At 45.2% G+C, this 20,423-nt stretch overlaps 1 long non-coding RNA gene across 1 annotated transcript; it reads left to right on the top strand.

Annotated features, from left to right (window-relative positions):
* Positions 1 to 17,559: 17,559 nt before the first annotated feature.
* Positions 17,560 to 20,184, top strand: LOC125535985. The gene is made up of 3 exons (XR_007294872.1): positions 17,560 to 17,698; positions 17,899 to 18,017; positions 18,973 to 20,184. It is a non-coding gene; the product is annotated as an uncharacterized LOC125535985 (long non-coding RNA).
* The last annotated feature ends 239 nt before the right edge of the window (positions 20,185 to 20,423 follow it).

The raw sequence follows: 20,423 nt of genomic DNA, 5'->3' as shown, positions 1-20,423 counted from the left end.
AGACAAGTAGACCGACTCCTACCTGCATCTACTACTATTACTCCACTCATCGACCGTTATCCAGCATGCATCTAGAGTATTAAGTTAAAACAGAGTAACGCCTTAAGCAAGATGACATGATGTAGAGGGATAGACTCATGCAATATGAAGAAAACCCCATCTTGTTATCCTCGATGGCAACAATACAATGCGTGCCTTGCTGCCCTTACTGTCACCGGGAAAGGACACCGCAAGATTGAACCCAAAGCTAAGCACTTCTCCCATTGCAAGAAAGATCAATCTAGTAGGCCAAACCAAACTGATAATTCGAAGAGACTTGCAAAGGTAACCAATCATACATAAAATAATTCAGAGAAGATTCAAATATTATTCATAGATAGAGTTGATCATAGACCCACAATTCATCGGTCTCAACAAACACACCGCAAAAAGAAGATTACATCGAATAGATCTCCACAAGAGAGGGGGAGAACATTGTATTGAGATCCAAAAAGAGAGAAGAAGCCATCTAGCTACTAACTATGGACCCGTAGGTCTAAAGTAAACTACTCACACTTCATCGGAGAGGCTATGGTGTTGATGTAGAAGCCCTCCGTGATCGATGCCCCCTCCGGCGGAGCTCCGGAACAGGCCCCAAGATGGGATCTCGTGGATACAGAAAGTTACGGCGGTGGAATTAGGGTTTTGGCTCCGTATCTGATTGTTTAGGGGTACGTGGATATATATAGGAGGAAGAAGTACGTCGGTGGAGCAACAGGGGGCCCACGAGGGTGGAGGGCGCGCCTGGGGGGCAGGCGCGCCCCCCTACCTCGTGGCCTCCTGTTGATTGGCTTGACGTAGGGTCCAAGTCTCCTGAGTTGTATTCGGTGAGAAAATCACGTTCCCGAAGGTTTCATTTCGTTTTTACTCCGTTTGATATTCCTTTTCTTCGAAACCCTAAAACAGGCAAAAAAACAACAATTCTGGGTTGGGCCTCCGGTAATAGGTTAGTCCCAAAAATAATATAAAAGTGGATAATAAAGCCCAATAATGTCCAAAACGGTAGATAATATAGCATGGAGCAATCAAAAATTATAGATACGTTGGAGACGTATCACCCGGCAAGGCTCTTGCCGGGGCCGCGGAGGTCGCATCGGCAAGGATCTTGCCGGGGGAGTCCACCTTGCCCCTTTGTTCTTCAGTGTTTCTGGCCTTGGCGTTGCTTTGTTTGTCTTATGCTTCGGTTTCCCTCCGGCTTCCCTCCTCTGCCTTGTTAAGTGAGGCCACGGGCGCGGCTCTGACTGCCCGTGTACAAGTAAAGGGGTCAAAAGGAGATCCCCTACTTTTGTACACCGACTGGAGCCCCCGGGCCTGGACCACACATAAGCGCGCCGTGTTGTTGGGCTAGGCCGAGAACGGTGCGCAGGCAGGTGGGGCGGATTTTATCGCAGTAACTTCTCGTCCGCTGCGCTTCCCCACGACCTGCGTTGAACGCGCGACGTGGAGGAGCGTGTGTGACGTTGGGGTCATGCGTGGGGCGGTTCCGGCACGCATGCGTCACATTATGGTAAAGAGGCAGCCCGCGCCTTCCCAAAAAAAGAGGGAGGCGCAGAGGCGCGGCTCATTTACTTGGGCGGACTCGGGTCGTGGTCTTTAAGGCGCCAGTGCCCCATGATCACGGGGTGGGGAGCAGGTCGCCTCACCCGTCCCTTCGACTCTACTTGCTCGCCATGTGTCCCCCATGTTGGTGGCAGGCGGTGGAGGCGAGAAATCGGGCCGTCACTGATTGGGGCAGCGGGTCGGTCCTGATCCCCTGCGCCCCCGATGGCTGGATTGGCCGAGTGGGGCGGCCGAGCACCGACCCCGCTCCTTTATAAGGAGGGGGAGGGGGACGACATCCCACATCCTTTCATCATCTGTCTCCATTCACTTCGGCTCCTTTCTTCCATCTGTCATGGCGAGAGGAGGCGCCAGCCCTTCAACCGTGGCGGTGAGGGTTGCTGCTCAACAACACATCCCTCCTTCTCAAGAGCTCGTGGCGGCGGAGCCGGCCACGAGAGGAAGGGGGAGGGGACGAGGCCGAGGTCGCAGTGGTGCTCGGGGGAGAGGGGGACGGGGCGGCGCACCGGCCTCGCCTCCGCTAGTGATGCCTCTCCCGATGGAGGGCCACGTCGGGGACCAGCCCCGCGAGTTCTTCATCAGGCTGCTGGCCACCACGTCACCACCTCCGTCTCCCTACCCCATTTGCTCGGGAGATGGAGTTCAATCCACCCCAGACCCTCAGGTTGCAGATGAGGGGCTGCAGGAATGACAGCACGTGGGTCGATGTCGACTTCCCCGCTCCTCACGTCATGTACCTCCGTCGCGGATGGAAGACATTCGCTCATGTCCATAGCCTGACGGCGGGGCTTGTCCTCTACTTCAAGTTAATGGAGGGTGGCCTGCTCTCTGTCAAGGTCTTTGGAGATCTTGGAACTCGCCTGAAGTGCTGCGTGAAGAGCTCCTCCGATGATGAAGATTCCTCTTCAAGCGGGAGTGATGAGGAGGGTAGCAACAGCGATGACGAGAGCGCGGAGCGAGGTCACATCGACCTCGTCTCCGACTGACCGCGTCGCCCCCCCTACGTCGCGGCCCGCCGAGGGCCTTCCTCGTCAAGCTCTCCATCGGCGCGTCCCCCGTCGCCTCCTTGGGCGGCTGGAGTAGGAGGGTTGGAGAAGGTGAAGAAGGCGGGTGGAAGCCGTCAAGTCGGAGTACGTGGGCACCGGCGCCTTCGTCGCGTATTGCCGGCCCGCTGCCTCATCTTCCAGCTCCCCTCCCGGCACCAGGATGTTCTCTTGGTGCCTTTTGCTCCTCGTACCTCGCCTAGGCGTTCTTTTTTTCCCTCCTACTATATTGTTCCACCTTCTGAGGAGAGGGACAAAAAAGGGATTACGGGCATCTTATCTCTTTTTAGTTTGTAAGCCTGCGGGCACTTGTTAGATTTAAAATTTGTAATCCCCTTACTCATGTTTTTCATCCCGTATGAAATGTACCTGTATGGGACGTTTTTAATGAAAAGGGGTGCCTGCCGGGTTCTTTGTGCGTGAGCCAGGCTCATGCCAAGGAATGAATCCTTGTTATTTTTAAGATAAACACTGACGCCCGGCAACAGGCCATGCCGTCCTCTTGCTTCAGCCGACCATCCTCATGCTCTTGGCGGAGGCAGGGGCGAAGTAGAGTTAGGCCCCTCATTCATTTCCTCGCCGCCACGGCTACGGCCCGGTTCCGACCCAGGGACTTGGGTACAGGGAAAAAGGGGGAGCACGGTGGTCAAGGGGCAAAATGAGGTTTCATACGCCCCAATCTTCATATGAAAATGCATAACAGAGGATGAAAGACTTATCTAAATCTGCAGCCCCCGGCAACCTTGGATTGCCGAGGCTGGAGCACCGGCTCGTTCTCTTTCTTCCAAACAGCTCGGCAGAAACGTCCAAGTACCCTGCGAACCAAAGAGGATGGAAAGGAACAGAGGAACGCACACTCGACCTCTATGCTAGGGGTTAGTCGCTGCTAAGAACTATCAACCCTAACCGAGGGAGAGACTTAACCTAGCATGCATGCTAAAACTTAGGGTGCATGCACTTCATTTATTTATGCTCAGGGTCTGCGCCTGGCTATGTACAGAGGGTTACATGCCTTGCCGGCAAGGCTTGTACAAAAGGTGGTTTGCTGGGGGGGGCGGCAACCGTGCCTTATGGGTAAAACTTGTGAAGATGTTCAATGTTCCAGGAATTACTCACTGGAATAGCATCTTCGGTCTCCAGGCGAACTGCGCCAGGCCTGGTGACTCGTATTACCCGATAAGGGCCTTCCCACTTTGGCGTCAACTTGTTGGAATTCTTGGCCGATTGAACACGCCAAAGAACAAGGTTGCCTTCCTCAAAGCTTCAGGCATGAACCCTGCGGCTATGATAGCGGTGCAAGGCTTGCTTGTAGCGTGCTGCTCACACAGCCGCCCGAAGACTATCTTCCTCAAGGAGCGTTGCGTCATCTTGCCGCAATTGCTCTTGCTCAAGCTCGTCATAAGCGAGCACTCGAGGTGACCCGTATGTGAGTTCCGTGGGGAGAACTGCTTCTGCCCCGTATACCAGGGCAAAGGGTGTCTGGCCGGTGGCTCGATTTGACATTGTTCTGATCGACCAAATAACCACCGGCAACTCATCAATCTAGTGCCTTCCGCTCTTGTGCAGCTTGTCAAAAGTCTTTGTTCTCAGGCCTCGCAGTACTTCAGCATTTGCCCTCTCCGCTTGGCTGTTGCTCCGTGGGTGTGCCACGGAAGCGAAACAGACCTTGCTGCCGAGGTCTTGGATGTACTGCATGAAGGCGTGTATTGTGAACTGCATGCCATTGTCGGTGATAACCTTGTTGGGCACACCAAAACGACAAACTAGCCCCTTGAAGAACTTGACGGCTGACTGTGTTGTCACCTTTCTCACGGCCTCCACCTCCGGCCACTTTGTGAACTTGTCGATTGCAACGTACAAGTACTCAAAGCCCCCGACAGCGCGGGGGAAAGGGCCCAGTATGTCGTGCCCCCAGACCGAGAATGGCCAGGACAGAGGAATTTTTTGAAGGGCTTGAGCTGGTTGATGAAGCTTCTTCGAATGGAACTGACACGCTTCACACTTGGTTACTAGTGTCGTTGCATCCTAGAGGGCAGTGGGCCAGAAGAAACCTTGCTGGCAAGGGCCCTCGACCCTATGTGGGAGCCACATATGCCTCCGTGTATCTCTACCAATAGCTCCAGTCCTTCCTCCCGGGGAATGCACTTCAATTTCACACCGTTCGGCCTTTTCCTGTACAGGACGTCATCGACGTACTGATACATAGCAGACCGACGTGCTACTTTCTCCGCTTCTTCCTGCTCCTTGCTACCTCTTGAGCATGCGTTGGTTTTCCCTTGAAGAGGAAAGGGTGATGCAGCAAAGTAGCGTAAGTATTTCCCTCAGCTTTTTGAGAACCAAGGTATCAATCCAGTAGGATACCACGCGCGAGTCACCTCGTACCTACACAAACAAATAAGAACCTCGCAACCAATGCGATAAGGGGGTTGTCAATTCCTTCACGGCCACTTGCAAGAGTGAGATCTGATAGAGATAATAATAATAAGATAAATATTTTTGGTATTTTTATGATATAGATTGAAAGTAAAGATTGCAAAATAAACGGTGCCAGAAATAGCTAGTTGGCGGAAGATTGATATGATGGAAGATAGGCCCGGGGGCCATAGGTTTCACTAGTGGCTTCTCTCAAGATAGCATAAGTATTACGATGGGTGAACAAATTACTGTCGATCAATTGATAGAATTGAGCATAGTTATGAGAATATCTAGGTATGATCATGTATATAGGCATCACGTCCGTGACAAGTAGACCGACTCCTGCCTGCATCTACTACTATTACTCCACACATCGACCGCTATCTAGCATGCATCTAGAGTATTAAGTTCATAAGAACGGACTAACGCTTTAAGCAAGATGACATGATGTAGAGGGGTAAACTCATGCAATATGATATAAACCCCATCTTTTTATCCTCGATGGCAACAATACAATACGTGTCATTTCCCCTACTGTCACTGGGATCGAGCATCGCAAGATTGAACCCAAAGCTAAGCACTTCTCCCATTGCAAGAAAGATCAATCTAGTAGGCCAAGCCAAACTGAAAATTTGAAGAGACTTGCAAAGATAACCAATCATACATAAAAGAATTCAGAGAATATTAAAATATTGTTCATAGATAATCTTGATCATAAACCCACAATTCATCGCATCTCGACAAACACCCGCAAAAGAAGATTACATCGAATAGATCTCCAAGAGAATCGAGGAGAACTTTGCATTGAGATCCAAAGAGAGAGAAGAAGCTATCTAGCTAATAACTATGGACACGAAGGTCTGAGGTAAACTACTCACACATCATCGGAGAGGATATGGTGTTGATGTAGAAGCCCTCCGTGATCAATGCTCCCTCCGGCGGAGCGCCGGAAAAGGCCCCGAGATGGGATCTCACGGGTACAGAAGGTTGCGGCGGTGGAATTAGGTTTTTGTGGTGCTCTTCGATGTTTTCAGGGTATGTAGGTATATATGGAAGGAAATATGCCCTAGAGGCAATAGTAAAATTATTATTTATTTCCTTATATCATGATAAATGTTTATTATTCATGCTAGAATTGTATGAACCGGAAACATGATACATGTGTGAATACATAGACAAACAGAGTGTCACTAGTATGCCTCTACTTGACTAGCTCGTTGATCAAAGATGGTTATGTTTCCTAGCCATAGACATGAGTTGTCATTTGATTAACGGGATCACATCATTAGGAGAATTATGTGATTGACTTGACCCATTCCGTTAGCTTAGCACTTGATCGTTTAGTATGTTGCTATTGCTTTCTTCATGACTTATACATGTTCCTATGACTATGAGATTATGCAACTCCCGTTTACCGAAGGAACACTTTGTGTGCTACCAAACGTCACAACGTAACTGGGTGATTATAAAGGTGCTCTACAGGTGTCTCCGAAGGTACTTGTTGAGTTGGCGTATTTCGAGATTAGGATTTGTCACTTCGATTGTCGGAGAGGTATCTCTGGGCCCACTCAGAAATGCACATCACTATAAGCCTTGCAAGCATTGTAACTAATGAGTTATTTGCGGGATGATGTATTACGGAACGAGTAAAGAGACTTTCCGGTAACAAGATTGAACTAGGTATTGAGATACCGATGATCGAATCTCGGGCAAGTAACATACTGATGACAAAGGGAACAACGTATGTTGTTATGTGGTTTGACCGATAAAGATCTTCGTAGAATATGTGGGAGCCAATATGAGCATCCAGGTTCCGCTATTGGTTATTGACCGGAGACGTGTCTCGGTCATGTCTACATAGTTCTCGAACACGTAGGGTCCGCACGCTTAAAGTTCGGTGACGATCGGTATTATGAGTTTTTGTGTTTTGATGTACCGAAGGTAGTTCGGAGTCCCGGATATGATCACGGACATGACAAGGAGTCTCGAAATGGTCGATACGTAAAGATCGATATATTGGACGACTATGCTCGGACACCGGAAAGGTTTCGGACATATACCGGAGTACGGGGGATGACCGGATCCCCCCGGGGGGCTTAATGGGACTACATGGGCCTTAGTGGAAATAGAGGGCAGAAAGGGGAGTGTGGGGCACGCCCCCCAAGGCTCAAACCGAATTGTTTTAGGGCAAGGGGGGCGGCCCCCTCTTTCCTTCTCCTCCTCTCCCTTTCCTTCCCTCTCCTACTCCTACTAGGAAAAGGAGGAGTCCTACTCCTAGTGGGAGTAGGACTCCCCCTCTTGGCGCGCCTCTCCCTGGCCGGCCGCCTCCTCCCCTTGTTTCTTTATATACGGGGGCAGGGGGCACCCCATAGACACAACAATTGATCATTGATCTCTTAGCCGTGTGCGGTGCCCCCCTCCACCATAATCCACCTCGATCATATCGTAGCGGTGCTTAGGCGAAGCCCTGTGTCGGTAGCATAATCATCACTGTCACCACACCATCGTGCTGACGAAACTCTCCTATGAAGCTTTGTTGGATCGGAGCTCGCGGTACGTCATCGAGTTGAATGTGTGCTGGACTCGAAGGTGTCGTGCGTTCGGTACTTGGATCGGTCGAATCGTGAAGATGTATGACTACATCAAGCGCGTTGTGCTAACGCTTCCGCATTCGATCTATGAGGGTACGTGGACACACTCTCCCCTCTCGTTGCTATGCATCACCATGATCATGTGTGTGCGTAGGAATTTTTTTGAACTTACTATGTTCCCCAACAGTGGTATCAGAGCCAGGTTATTGCGTAGATGTTATATGCACGAGTAGAACACAAGTGAGTAGTGGGCGATACAAGTCATACTGCTTACCAGCATGTCATACTTTGGTTCGGCGGTATTGTTGGATGAAGCGGCCCGGACCGACATTACGCGTACGCTTACGCGAGACTGGTTCTATCGACGTGCTTTGCACACAGGTGGCTGGCGGGTGTCAGTTTCTCCAACTTTAGTTGAACTGAGTGTGGCTACGCCCGGTCCTTGTGAAGGTTAAAACATCACTAACTTGATGAACTATCGTTGTGGTTTTGATGCGTAGGTAAGAACGGTTCTTGCTCAACCCATAACAGCCATGTAAAACTTGCAACAACAAAGTAGAGGACGTCTAACTTGTTTTTGCAGGGCATGTTGTGATGTGATATGGTCAAGACATGATGCTATATTTATTGTATGAGATGATCATGTTTTGTAACGGAGTTATCGGCAACTGGCAGGAGCCATATGGTTGTCTCTTTATTGTATGCAATGCAATTGCCCTGTAATTGCTTTACTTTATCACTAAGCGGTAGCCATAGTCGTAGAAGCAATAGTTGGCGAGACGACAAGGATGCTACGATGGAGATCAAGGTGTCGCGCCGGTGACGATGGTGATCATGACGGTGCTTTGGAGATGGAGATCAAAGGCACAAGATGATGATGGCCATATCATCTATACCTACTAATAAAGCAAGGTGCGTTTCTCCGATTTTTTCATCCGTTCACCATCAAATTTTTTGTTCTATCCAAGGTGGTACTAATTTTTTGTGTGTCCATCTGCCATAAAAGAAACAGTTTTATCCAAAATTTCGTACATGGCCGCGCGTGCTGATGCCCAACCCATTTATTTCCTGTCCATGCAGCTGAGAACAATTATTTACCGCACTGGGCGGGAAATAGACGATGTTTCGCATATGGCGCCCACTATTGGGATGGCCCTTTTTTTTCTCTATTCTGCTTCTTTTCCCTTTTTCTTTTCTTTCACTTTTCTTTTCTCTTTCCTTTTTCATTTTTCTCTTCCAAGTTTCTTTTTGTTTTTTCTTTTTTTCATAAATTTATTTTTTCAGAATTTTAATTTTTGATTAAATTTTCGTAAAATCTCCGGAATTTATTATATTTTACCATTTTGAATTTTTTTTTTCCAAATTTTAGATTTTTCTTCCCATTTCGGAATTTATTAAAAAATATAGAAAATTTTGGCATTTTAATACGTACTAATTGATTTTATGAAAATCCATAGCTTTTTAACCCCAACTCCAAATTTAACATGTTATATATGAAATTTGATTATAAAAATATGTAGAATCTCAATATGATTTTAATTTTAACTATTAACCACATAAAAAGGGGTTAATTAGATAAATGCCACTCCAATTATGTTGATTCATAAAAATGCCACTACAATTTCCCAACTCTAAAAAATGCCACTGTAATTTTTGCAAACTTTGAAAAACGCCACTCCAGACTTCGAAAAATGCCAGTGGAAATGGCATGAAATGGCATTTTTCAAAGTTTGGAAATTGCAGTGGCATTTCTCGGAATCGCCAAATTTAGAGTGGCATTTATGAAATTAACCCTAAAAATGATATTTACGATGAAACCTTAATCAATAGCGCATGACCAGTCTTTCCTTCATACCGGTGCCGCTTCGAATTGAAAATGAACACTTCGGCAGAACCAGGATGGGGAACAAAAACAATATCTATAACCACGCATGCATGCCTTGTCAAAACTTCACAGAAGAAAATAGATTTATCATCCTATGCCAAAAGGGAGACGTCTTAAGATGGACAACATTCAAACATGTTGTGATGGTGTGAACACTGAGGCCAGCGCCAACGAGAGTAGGAAGAAGGATAAATAGAAATACAGATGGGATGCCATGTGTTGAAATAAAGGACATGGACCTACGAATTCATGGTTATTAGATTAGTGAGTGTTTTTTCACCTGTTAACGCACGGGCTCATTTGCATCGTATGCCGAGAGGGAGACGTCTTAAGATTGACAACATTCATACGTGTTGTGTTGATGTCAACGCCGAAGCTAGTCGACAAGAGTGGGAAGAAAGATAAATAGAAACACAAATGGATTGGCATGTGTTGAAATAATGAACATGGACCTACTGAAGTTTGGACTCATGGTTATTAGATTAGGAAGTGTTTTTTCCACCCGTTGCAACGCACGGGCTCATTTGCTAGTATCACTTATATTGATTGCATGTGATGTTTATCCTTTATGCATCTTATTCTGCTTTGTTTGACTGTAGCATTATAAGATGATCTCTCACTAAATTTCAAGGTAAAAGTGTTCTCCGTGAGTATGCACCGTTGCCAAAGTTCGTCGTGCTGAGACACCACGTGATGATCGGGTGTGATAAGCTCAATGTTCATCTACATTGGGTGTAAGACAATTTTACACACGCAGAATACTCGAGTTAAACTTGACGAGCCTAGCATATGCAGATATGGCCTCAGAACACTGAGACCAAAGGTCGAGCGTGAATCATATAGTAGATATGATCAACATAGTGATGTTCACCATTGAAAACTACTCCATTTCACGTGATGATTGGTTATGGTTTAGTTGATATGGATCACGTGATCACTTAGATGATTAGAGGGATGTCTATCTAAGTGGGACTTCTTAAGTAATATGATTAATTGAACTTAAATTTATCATGAACTTAGTACCTGATAGTATTTTGCTTGTCTATGTTATTGCAGATAGATGGCCCGTGCTGTTGTTCCGTTGAATTTTAATGCGTCCCTTGAGAAAGCAAAGTTGAAAGATGATGGTAGCAATTACACGGACTGGGTCCATAACTTGAGGATTATCCTCATTGCTTCACAGAAGAATTACGTCCTGGAAGCACCGCTGGGTGCCAGGCCTACTGCAGATGCTGCTGATGACGTTAAGAACGTCTGGTAGAGTAAAGTCGATGACTACTCGACAGTTCAGTGTGCCATGCTTTACGTCTTAGAACCGGGACTTCAATGACGTTTTGAACGTCATGGATCATATGAGATGTTCCAGGAGTTGAAGTTGATATTTCAAGCAAATGCCCGGATTGAGAGATATGAAGTCTCCAATAAATTCTATAGCTGCAAGATGGAGGAGAATAGTTCTGTCAGTGAACATATACTCAAAATGTCTGGGTATCATAATCACTTGACTCAACTGGGAGTTAATCTTCCTGTTGATAGTGTCATTGACAGAGTTCTTCAATCACTGCCACCAAGCTACAAGAGCTTCGTGATGAACTATAATATGCAAGGGATGAATAAGAAAATTCTCGAGCTCTTCGCAATGCTAAAGGCAGCGGAGGTAGAAATCAAGAAGGAGCATCAAGTGTTGATGGTCAACAAGACCACCAGTTTCAAGAAAAAGGGTAAAGGGAAGAAGAAGGGGAACTTCAAGAAGAACAGCAAACAAGTTGCTGATCAGGAGAAGAAATCCAAGTCTGGACCTAAGCCTGAGACTGAGTGCTTCTACTGTAAACAGACTGGTCACTGGAAGCGGAACTGCCCCAAGTATTTGGTGGATAAGAAGGATGGCAAGGTGAACAAAGGTATATGTGATATACATGTTATTGATGTGTACCTTACCAGAGCTCGCAGTAGCACCTGGGTATTTGATATTGGTTATGTTGCTAATATTTGCAACTCGAAACAGGGACTACGGATTAAGCGAAGACTAGCTAAGGACGAGGTGACGATGCATGTGGGAAATGGTTCCAAAGTCGATGTGATCGCCGTCGGCACGCTACCACTACATCTACCTTCGGGATTAGTTTTAGACCTGAGTAATTGTTATTTGGTGCCAGCGTTGAGCATGAGCATTATATCTGGATCTTGTTTGATGTGAGACGGTTATTCATTTAAATCTGAGAATAATGGTTGTTCTATTTATATGAGTAATATCTTTTATGGTCATGCACCCTTGAAGAGTGGCCTATCTGTGTTAAATCTCGATAGTAGTGACACACATATTCATAATGTTGAAACCAAAATATGCAGAGTTGATAATGATAGTGCAACTTATTTGTGGCACTTCCGTTTAGGTCATATTAGTGTAAAGCGCATGAAGAAACTCCATACTGATGGACTTTTGGAATCACTTGATTATGAATCACTTGGTACTTGCGAACCATGCCTCATGGGCAAAATGACTAAAGCGCTGTTCTCCGGAACAATGGAGCGAGCAACATATTTGTTGGAAATCATACATACTGATGTATGTGGTCCAATGAATATTGAGGCTCGCGGCGGGTATCGTTATTTTCTCACAGATGATTTGAGCGGATATGGGTATATATACTTAATGAAACATAAGTCTGAAACATTTGAAAAGTTCAAGGAATTTCATAGTGAAGTGGAAAACCATCGTAATAAGAAAAAAAGTTTCTACGATCTGATCATGGAGAAGAATATTTGAGTTACGAGTTTGGTCTACATTTAAAACAATGCGGAATAGTTTCGCAACTCACGCCACTCGGAACACCACAGTGTAATGGTGTGTCCAAACGCGTAATCATACTTTACTAGATATGGTGCGATCTATGATGTCTCTTACTGATTTACCGCTATCCTTTTGGGGTTATGCTTTAGAGACGGCTGCATTCACGTTAAATAGTGCACCATCAAAATCCGTTGAGATGACGCCTTATGAACTATGGTTTGGCAAGAAACCAAAGTTGTCGTTTCTTAAAGTTTGGGGCTGCGATGCTTATGTCAAAAAACTTCAACCTAACAAGCTCGAACCCAAATCGGAGAAATGTGTCTTCATAGGATACCCAAAGAAAATGGTTGGGTACACCTTCTATCACAGATCCGAAGGCAAGACATTCGTTGCTAAGAATGGATCCTTTCTAGAGAAGGAGTTTCTCTCGAAAGAAGTGAGTGGGAGGAAAGTAGAACTTGATGAGGTAACTGTACCTGCTCCCTTATTGGAAAGTAGTTCATCACATAAACCGGTTCCTGTGACACCTACACCAATTAGTGAGGAAGCTAATGATGATGATCATGAAACTTCAGATCAAGTTACCACTGAACCTCGTAGGTCAACCAGAGTAAGATCCGTACTAGAGTGGTACGGTAATCCTGTTCTGGAGGTCATGTTGCTAGACCATGATGAGCCTACGAACTATGAGGAAGCAATGATGAGCCCAGATTCCGCAAAATGGCTTGAGGCCATGAAATTTGAGATGGGATCCATGTATGAGAACAAAGTGTGGACTTTGGTTGACTTGCCCGATGATCGGCAAGCCATCGAGAATAAATGGATCTTCAAGAAGAAGACAGACGTTGATGGTAATGTTACTGTCTACAAAGCTCGACTTGTTGCGAAAGGTTTTCAACAAGTTCAAGGAGTTGACTACGATGAGACCTTCTCACCCGTAGCGATGCTTAAGTCCGTCTGAATCATGTTAGCTATTGCCGCATTTTATGATTATGGAATTTGACAAATGGATGTAAAGACTGCATTCGTGAATGGATTTCTGAAAGAAGAGTTGTATATGATGCAACCTGAAGGTTTTATCGATCCAAAAGGTGCTAACAAAGTTTGCAAGCTCCAGCGATCCATTTATGGACTGGTGCAAGCCTCTCAGAGTTGGAATAATCGTTTTGATAGTGTGATCAAAGCATATGGTTTTATACAGACTTTTGGAGAAGCATGTATTTACAAGAAAGTGAGTGGGAACTCTGTAGCATTTCTAATATTATATGTGGATGACATATTGTTGATTGGAAATGATATATAATTTCTGGATAGCATAAAAGGATACTTGAATAAGAGTTTTTCAATGAAAGACCTTGGTGAAGCTGCTTACATATTGGGCACCAAGATCTATAGAGATAGATCAAGACGCTTAATTGGACTTTCACAAAGCACATACCTTGACAAAGTTTTGAAGAAGTTCAAAATGGATCACGCAAAGAAAGGGTTCTTACCTGTGTTACAAGGTACGAAGTTGAGTAAGACTCAATGCCCGACCGCTGCAGAAGATAGAGAGAAAAAGAAAGATGTTCCCTATGCTTCAGCCATAGGCTCTATCATGTATGCAATGCCACTATAAAAAAATACACTTCTGTGATGATACGTGTTTGTCACAGTAGGTCGCATTTTCTGTCATGCATGTACATCCATGACGATTTTATGACAGAATCAAGATAGTCATACATGTGTTGTCGTAGAAGTGTTCCATGACATTACCAAAATTATCATCATGGAAGTGTGCACTTCCATGACGATAAATCCCGCGTCATAGAAGTGCTTTCGTCAAGGGTGACCGACACGTGGCATCCACTGTAATGGAACGTCGTTAAGCTATCGGGTCGGGTTTTGGATCCGATAACCTGTTAACAGCCCCGACCAATGGGGATTTTCCATGTGTAAAATCATCATTGGCTGGAGGAAACACGTGTCGGCTCATTGTTGGGACAGATGTCATCCACTCATTGGACAGAAGGCGCCTATGATACGTCAACACGTGGCACGACCCAACAGAGGCCCATTCCTGTAAAAAGGCCAGCCCATTTGACTTGGTCAAAAGGTGGCGGCCCGGCCCATGTAAAGCCTGTTAACGGCCTGTTCGCATATAGCTCATTTACAGCCCGCTAACCCAAGGCCCGTTACGCCCTATCCGAATTAGGCCCAGTAGCGTCATCTGGGCCACCCAATATGATTCCAGCCTGTTTTCACTTCTGGCCCATATATGGCTCATGATGTCTTTCGGCCCATATGAGGCCCTATGTAACTCTTGGCTTATTTAACGGCTCGTGGTGAAACTGGCCCGTAATGAACAGTGTATCACTTTACACCCATTAACGGCCCATGGTGAAACTGGCCCGTAATGAACAGTGTATCACTTTATACCCATTAACGGCTCGTTATTCCGTTGGGCCGTTTCTAGCCCATGTTATCTTTCGGCCTTCTCAGAGCCCATTTATTCTTGGGTTCATTTCCAGCATTCGTTTACTTACGGCCCGTTACTGTCATTTTCTGCTTGTGGGTCAAATTCAGCCCGTGGTTACAATCGGCCAGTTTGTGGTCCGTTAATACGTTGGGCCGTTTTCATAGTGTCATCAAATACGACCTATTAATGATGGCCCGTTATGGTCGGCCCATGAACGGACGATTCCAACTCTAGCCCGTTTACGGCCATAATGCGGCCTATTATTGGCCCATGTTTGGCCAATCGATCATACTGCCCGTATAAGGCCCATTGATGATACGGCCCGTAGAAGGCCCATTGTTTCTATGGCCCATAGAAGGCCCATTGTTTCTACGGCCCGTAGAAGGCCCACTATTTCTACGGCCCGTAAAAGGCCCACTATTTCTACGGCTCGTAGGAGGCCTAGTGTCACTATAGTAAATATTAGCCCATGGTTATTGTGACCTAGTTTTAAAAAATAGGTTATTGCAGCCACTAGCAAACCGCGGAAAAAGAACTGCAATGACTACAAGCAAACAAATAAACAAGACAACAAGGAAATAAATAAGCAAGCAACTTACGCTAGGCTATCATGGCTATCACACATATTACATCCACTGGGCGTCAAAGTTCGCCACCAGTGCAAATAAATGCGCCGACAAAAAAATATATAAAACTGAGAGCACTTCAGAAGGCACTGGGCCTGGCCAGGTCGGCCCCCCCAAATAGCTGAAGAAGCTGAGTAGACCTCAGTTGTGTCAACGATAGATGCATCAACACTAGATTTAAGGCATGATGGTGCGCACGGCAGTCCTCTGACATCTTCATTGCATCTTTGACTTCAAGTCGGAGCTAAGCTGAAGCAAGCCTTTCCGCTTTAAGTTGAGACTGAAGAAGTCGAACTGATTGAGGCAGCGACTGCACAGAGGTTGTCTCACACCTGCTAGTGAGTAGCTTCAACTCACTGTCTTCATCAAGACAGGACCTTGGGGTCATCTCGCTGTCCTCAAGATGGTTTGGCTCACTATCTTCCCTAAAGTTCTGCCTGGCGCAAGAGATACAAGTCTGAAAGAGAAACAAGGAGACACGTAACAGTTTTCACAATTATATAAGCAAATAAATGGATCTGTTCTGCATAAGGAACATGTTTTTATAACTACAATTTGAAACTGGCAGTTGTTGCAAACATCCAATCAGATGTAAACAGCAAAGCAAACAAAAGTAGAGGAAATGATGCCTATCCAAATCTATACTAGAACAAAGTTTGAAGGCTTGAGAAGGATGAACTTACATTACATGTTAACACGGGCTGGACAAAGCCCTTCTCCATGTTGATGGAAGGATAATTCAATAAATTCCCCAAAGAAAATTCTTTATAAGCGTTGCCATTATTCTACATTTTGCAAAGAGTAAATATAGATCAAATAATATTGGAAGAAACAGAGGATAATGAAGCTCAGGTGCAGACTGATGATACATAATCAAATAGCAATTAATTAAGTACAGCGTTACAAGGCAAAAGGGAGAGAGGTACTGACAAGAGCAATGCAGAGCCCATTATTGTTTTGAAATCGTATGATCCTTTGAGCAAGGAGATTCATCTGAAACTAGTTTTCATACAAGAGAGAAGGTAAGACACAAGCAGAAATTTAGGAGTTCAATTTTTGAATTGATATCATAGACAGTACCTGACGCTGGGCTCCCAGCAGTTCTAATAGAGGTTTGACCACTGGAGTAGGGGTAAAGTGTGGTACAGTTGGGCCTATGTTTTCTGTGGCTGCTGATCTATCTGATTTAACCGGTATCACTATCTTTTCTAAATACCTATTTTGTACTCCTTGAGAATCTGCACTCATCCTCTTTCTTTTGGACATCTATTACGAAAGAACAACATTTGACTGGAAAAATATAGTGTGACGACACATGGAATAGGTACAGAAAATGGATAAGTATGGCATATACTCATATATGATGCTTAAACTAAGTAGATGGTGTAACGAAGTAGAAGTAATGTAAGAGGTCAGATGCAAAATATGTGCGACCAATACAACTTTACAAAATTAGAGCAAGCACCTTGATGGGTGAATAAGATAGGCATCCTCCACCATGCCAAGTTTGTTAGCCAGTGGATCGTTCCGCAATATTCCTCTCGTACGCCCATTCTTATATTCATTTTAATAATGTTCAATATCTAACATGTATGAAAACATAACAATAAGTGAGATTTTTTTTAATGTAGAAGTGATTAAATCCATTAACAGTGGCGGCACGGGCGCCTCGTTCTTCTATCCGCGCCATCACAGGTACCGACAAAAAAAGCGCGTTGGCTACCGCGCGTCTTCCCCGCGACCCCCGCCTCCTGTCCTACCGCCGCCGCCGATGCCCGTGACCTAGCCCGCGTGTCTCCCCCACGACCCCCGCCTCCTCTCCCGCTGCTGCCGCCGCCGGCGCCGGCGCCGGAGAAGCTCGCCTCCGCGCCCACAAGCCTCGGATCCGGGACGAGGAGGGGTGGATGAGACGGGGGAGGAGGAGGAGGAGAGTGTGGGGGTGTCTGGGGAGGAGCGAGGGGTGAGAAGATGAGAGGGAGAGAGTCCATTAACAGTGGCGGCACGGGCGCCTCGTTCTTCTATCCGCGCCATCACAGGTACCGACAAAAAAAGCGCGTTGGCTACCGCGCGTCTTCCCCGCGACCCCCGCCTCCTGTCCTACCGCCGCCGCCGATGCCCGGGACCTAGCCCGCGCGTCTCCCCCCATACTTTCTTGGGTCAATTCCCCTGTTTTTTCACTGTCATATTCATCAGCAATTTCAGCGGCAGGGAGTGCTTGCCATAGTGGAAACGAAGCAAGAACTGGATGGAGCTCAGGATTTTGCTACTACCTTGCTAATAGCTTTGTGAGGTAATTTGGCTACCTATTTGTGTGTTTCTTTTCTGCTGTACCGATGTCTATTTTAATTTAGAAAATAGAAACATGAAGTGTGATTTAAGCATCTCAATAGCAGATGTTGTTAGCATGAACATAATGTGTACCGTACCTACTGTGCAAGAGAGCCGTGCCTGTGTTCCATTGTAGCTGATGTAGTAGCTTTCAATTCGCAGGCATGTCACCGATGACAAGTGCAAGAAGAAAGCACCGAGGAGAATCCACAAATCCAAGAGGCAGAAGCATAAGCGCGTCCTGCTCAATGATCTCTTGGGTGAACTTATCAAAATGCTAGGTGAGTTAAATAGGTGTGCATCAATCACTAGCCCCCTCGACACCTTATAGATTACGTCACAGCTAGCGTTGCTTCAGTGAAGCTGTCTCTTAATTTGGGGGGTCGTTTCCTTTTCCATGTGGTTATTTGGAATGTCAGAGTTGAGCGTGGGTATGTATAAATCTGGGTCATGCTGTTACTATCCATGTCCAATTGTCCAAGTCATGCTTTTGGGGTGAATACTGGGGTTCAGTATGTGTCATGGATTTCTTTAGTAGATCCCAATGAATGTTTATGCCGCTGAAAACGTGGATGACCTCATTGAAAATTAGTAACACCAGAAGACCTCTTGATGTTTGTTGACAATTCATTACATTTGTGCATAATTGTCAGCATATAAAACTGTGTAGTACCTGCATCCATTAATTCCAATCTTTTTCTAATCCATCTGTCTCAGGCTCTCAGCCATGCATCTTGCATCAAACTGTATGTGCCTTGGAGTATATTGCTTCTTATATTGCACCCATTATTAGTGAAGAAATTGCGAAATGCTTACTATGCATGGTGATTATTTAATCAGAGTAACATCTGACATGAAAAGGCACTTCAAATCAGGGCTAATTTTCAAGAAGACCTCTTGATGTTTGTTGACAATTCATTACATTTGTGCATAATTGTCAGCATATAAAACTGTGTAGTACCTGCATCCATTAATTCCAATCTTTTTCTAATCCATCTGTCTCAGGCTCTCAGCCATGCATCTTGCATCAAACTGTATGTGCCTTGGAGTATATTGCTTCTTATATTGCACCCATTATTAGTGAAGAAATTGCGAAATGCTTACTATGCATGGTGATTATTTAATCAGAGTAACATCTGACATGAAAAGGCACTTCAAATCAGGGCTAATTTTCAAGCCTGAATACCTTTTACTTAGAACAAAGTACTGGTACATCTTCTCTATTTTTAAATGTAGCCATCCCACTCTCCCTGGAAGCCCCGCCCCCTGCTACATTTTCATGGTCACCGCCCCCAGGAACGGCTACAAGATGAAGCGACGCACAAGGTTTCTTCTCGCCTTCTTCTGGTTTTTCTCTTTGATATCCATTTGTTGCCTTGGGTATTTCTTGATTCCTTCTCTTGTGTGTGTGTGTGTGTGCGCGTGTGCGCGCGCCGGGTGGGAGCATCTACTGCACTAATAGAATGCCAAGCATAGGAAGAGGCTCCCCAAGATGATATATGCTTCTTCAGTTTACGCACATTTTTTAGAACTTTTTTCACCCAATGATAATTCATTACTGCTTGAACTCTCCATGGTCAGACAATTTGGTTGGTGTCATGTTCTGAATGCATGGTGATATTGATCACGTACAAGGCTTTCCGATTCAACCGCAATTTCCAGGGTAGTTGTTCTAGCAGGATATTGTATTTGTTACGGAAAACACGGATGAGTAATTACATGATATATTATTAATATTAAACTGTGTTGTTTCTCTGAAACTAACTTGGTATTTCAGCTATGGAAACTGATGTTCTAACCTTAGTTCCGTAGATGAATCTTTGTTGTCTTTTTCAGAAAGGGAATGTCTGGTATATCTTTCTTTGTGGATTTATTCAATGAGTTTTCTACATTGGGCTGCATTGTTAAGAAAGAGTTTGATGATGCCACAAGAGCAAGAATTAAAAGTCGTTTGTAGAACCATGTTTCCTCATGGCAGGAGGCGAGCAATACTTTACTATTACAATGTTCATTTTCAATACAATCAGAAGTATGACACTGATTGTCAATTGTGCGTTCATGCAGGTTGCGTGTTCATGCAATACTTTACCCATGAAATGGCGTGTGATTCAAGTTCTTCGACGGAATGGGCCCAACTCATTCAGTGAAGAAATTTCAAGGTTCTCTTTCGGAACTGGTTTGAGCTTCTATAAGTTCAGTTTGAAGAACAGTATCACAGAATAAGGAATCATGAAAATAATGAGGTAACAGCAGAGGGTGAGTGTTGCAAAAAAGATTGACGACTGGAGCTAAAAACAGGCAAGAGAATGTACAGAAAAGCCTTACTTTAGATTTAGCCAGTAGAGCATGTGCCCTTCGCATAGGGATAATAACTTTTAGTAAAACAGCAGCACCGGTTTGATTCAGGGTATACAATATCTTACAAACAGTCAAGGATTCACCAACTCACCAGTCAAGCATGTGTGCAGAAGTACATTCCTACTCATCATGAGGACAGGTGTCAAGAAGGAACTAGGGATACCCATAGCATTTCCCCACTGTTTAATCAATCTTAGTGGAACTGGGTGGTCATGTAAATTAGTTTCACTTGGGGTGCATTCATCAGCCTCCTTAACCACATAATAGACAGTGGAGCTGAAACTTCCCCTCTTTTTTTAAGAATGCCTAGTCGGGTTCTTCTCCTACCA

The sequence above is a fragment of the Triticum urartu genome, chromosome 2 (genome assembly GCF_003073215.2).
Source record: "Triticum urartu cultivar G1812 chromosome 2, Tu2.1, whole genome shotgun sequence".
Lineage (NCBI taxonomy): Eukaryota > Viridiplantae > Streptophyta > Magnoliopsida > Poales > Poaceae > Triticum > Triticum urartu.
This window is presented reverse-complemented; position numbering and strand designations above follow the sequence as displayed.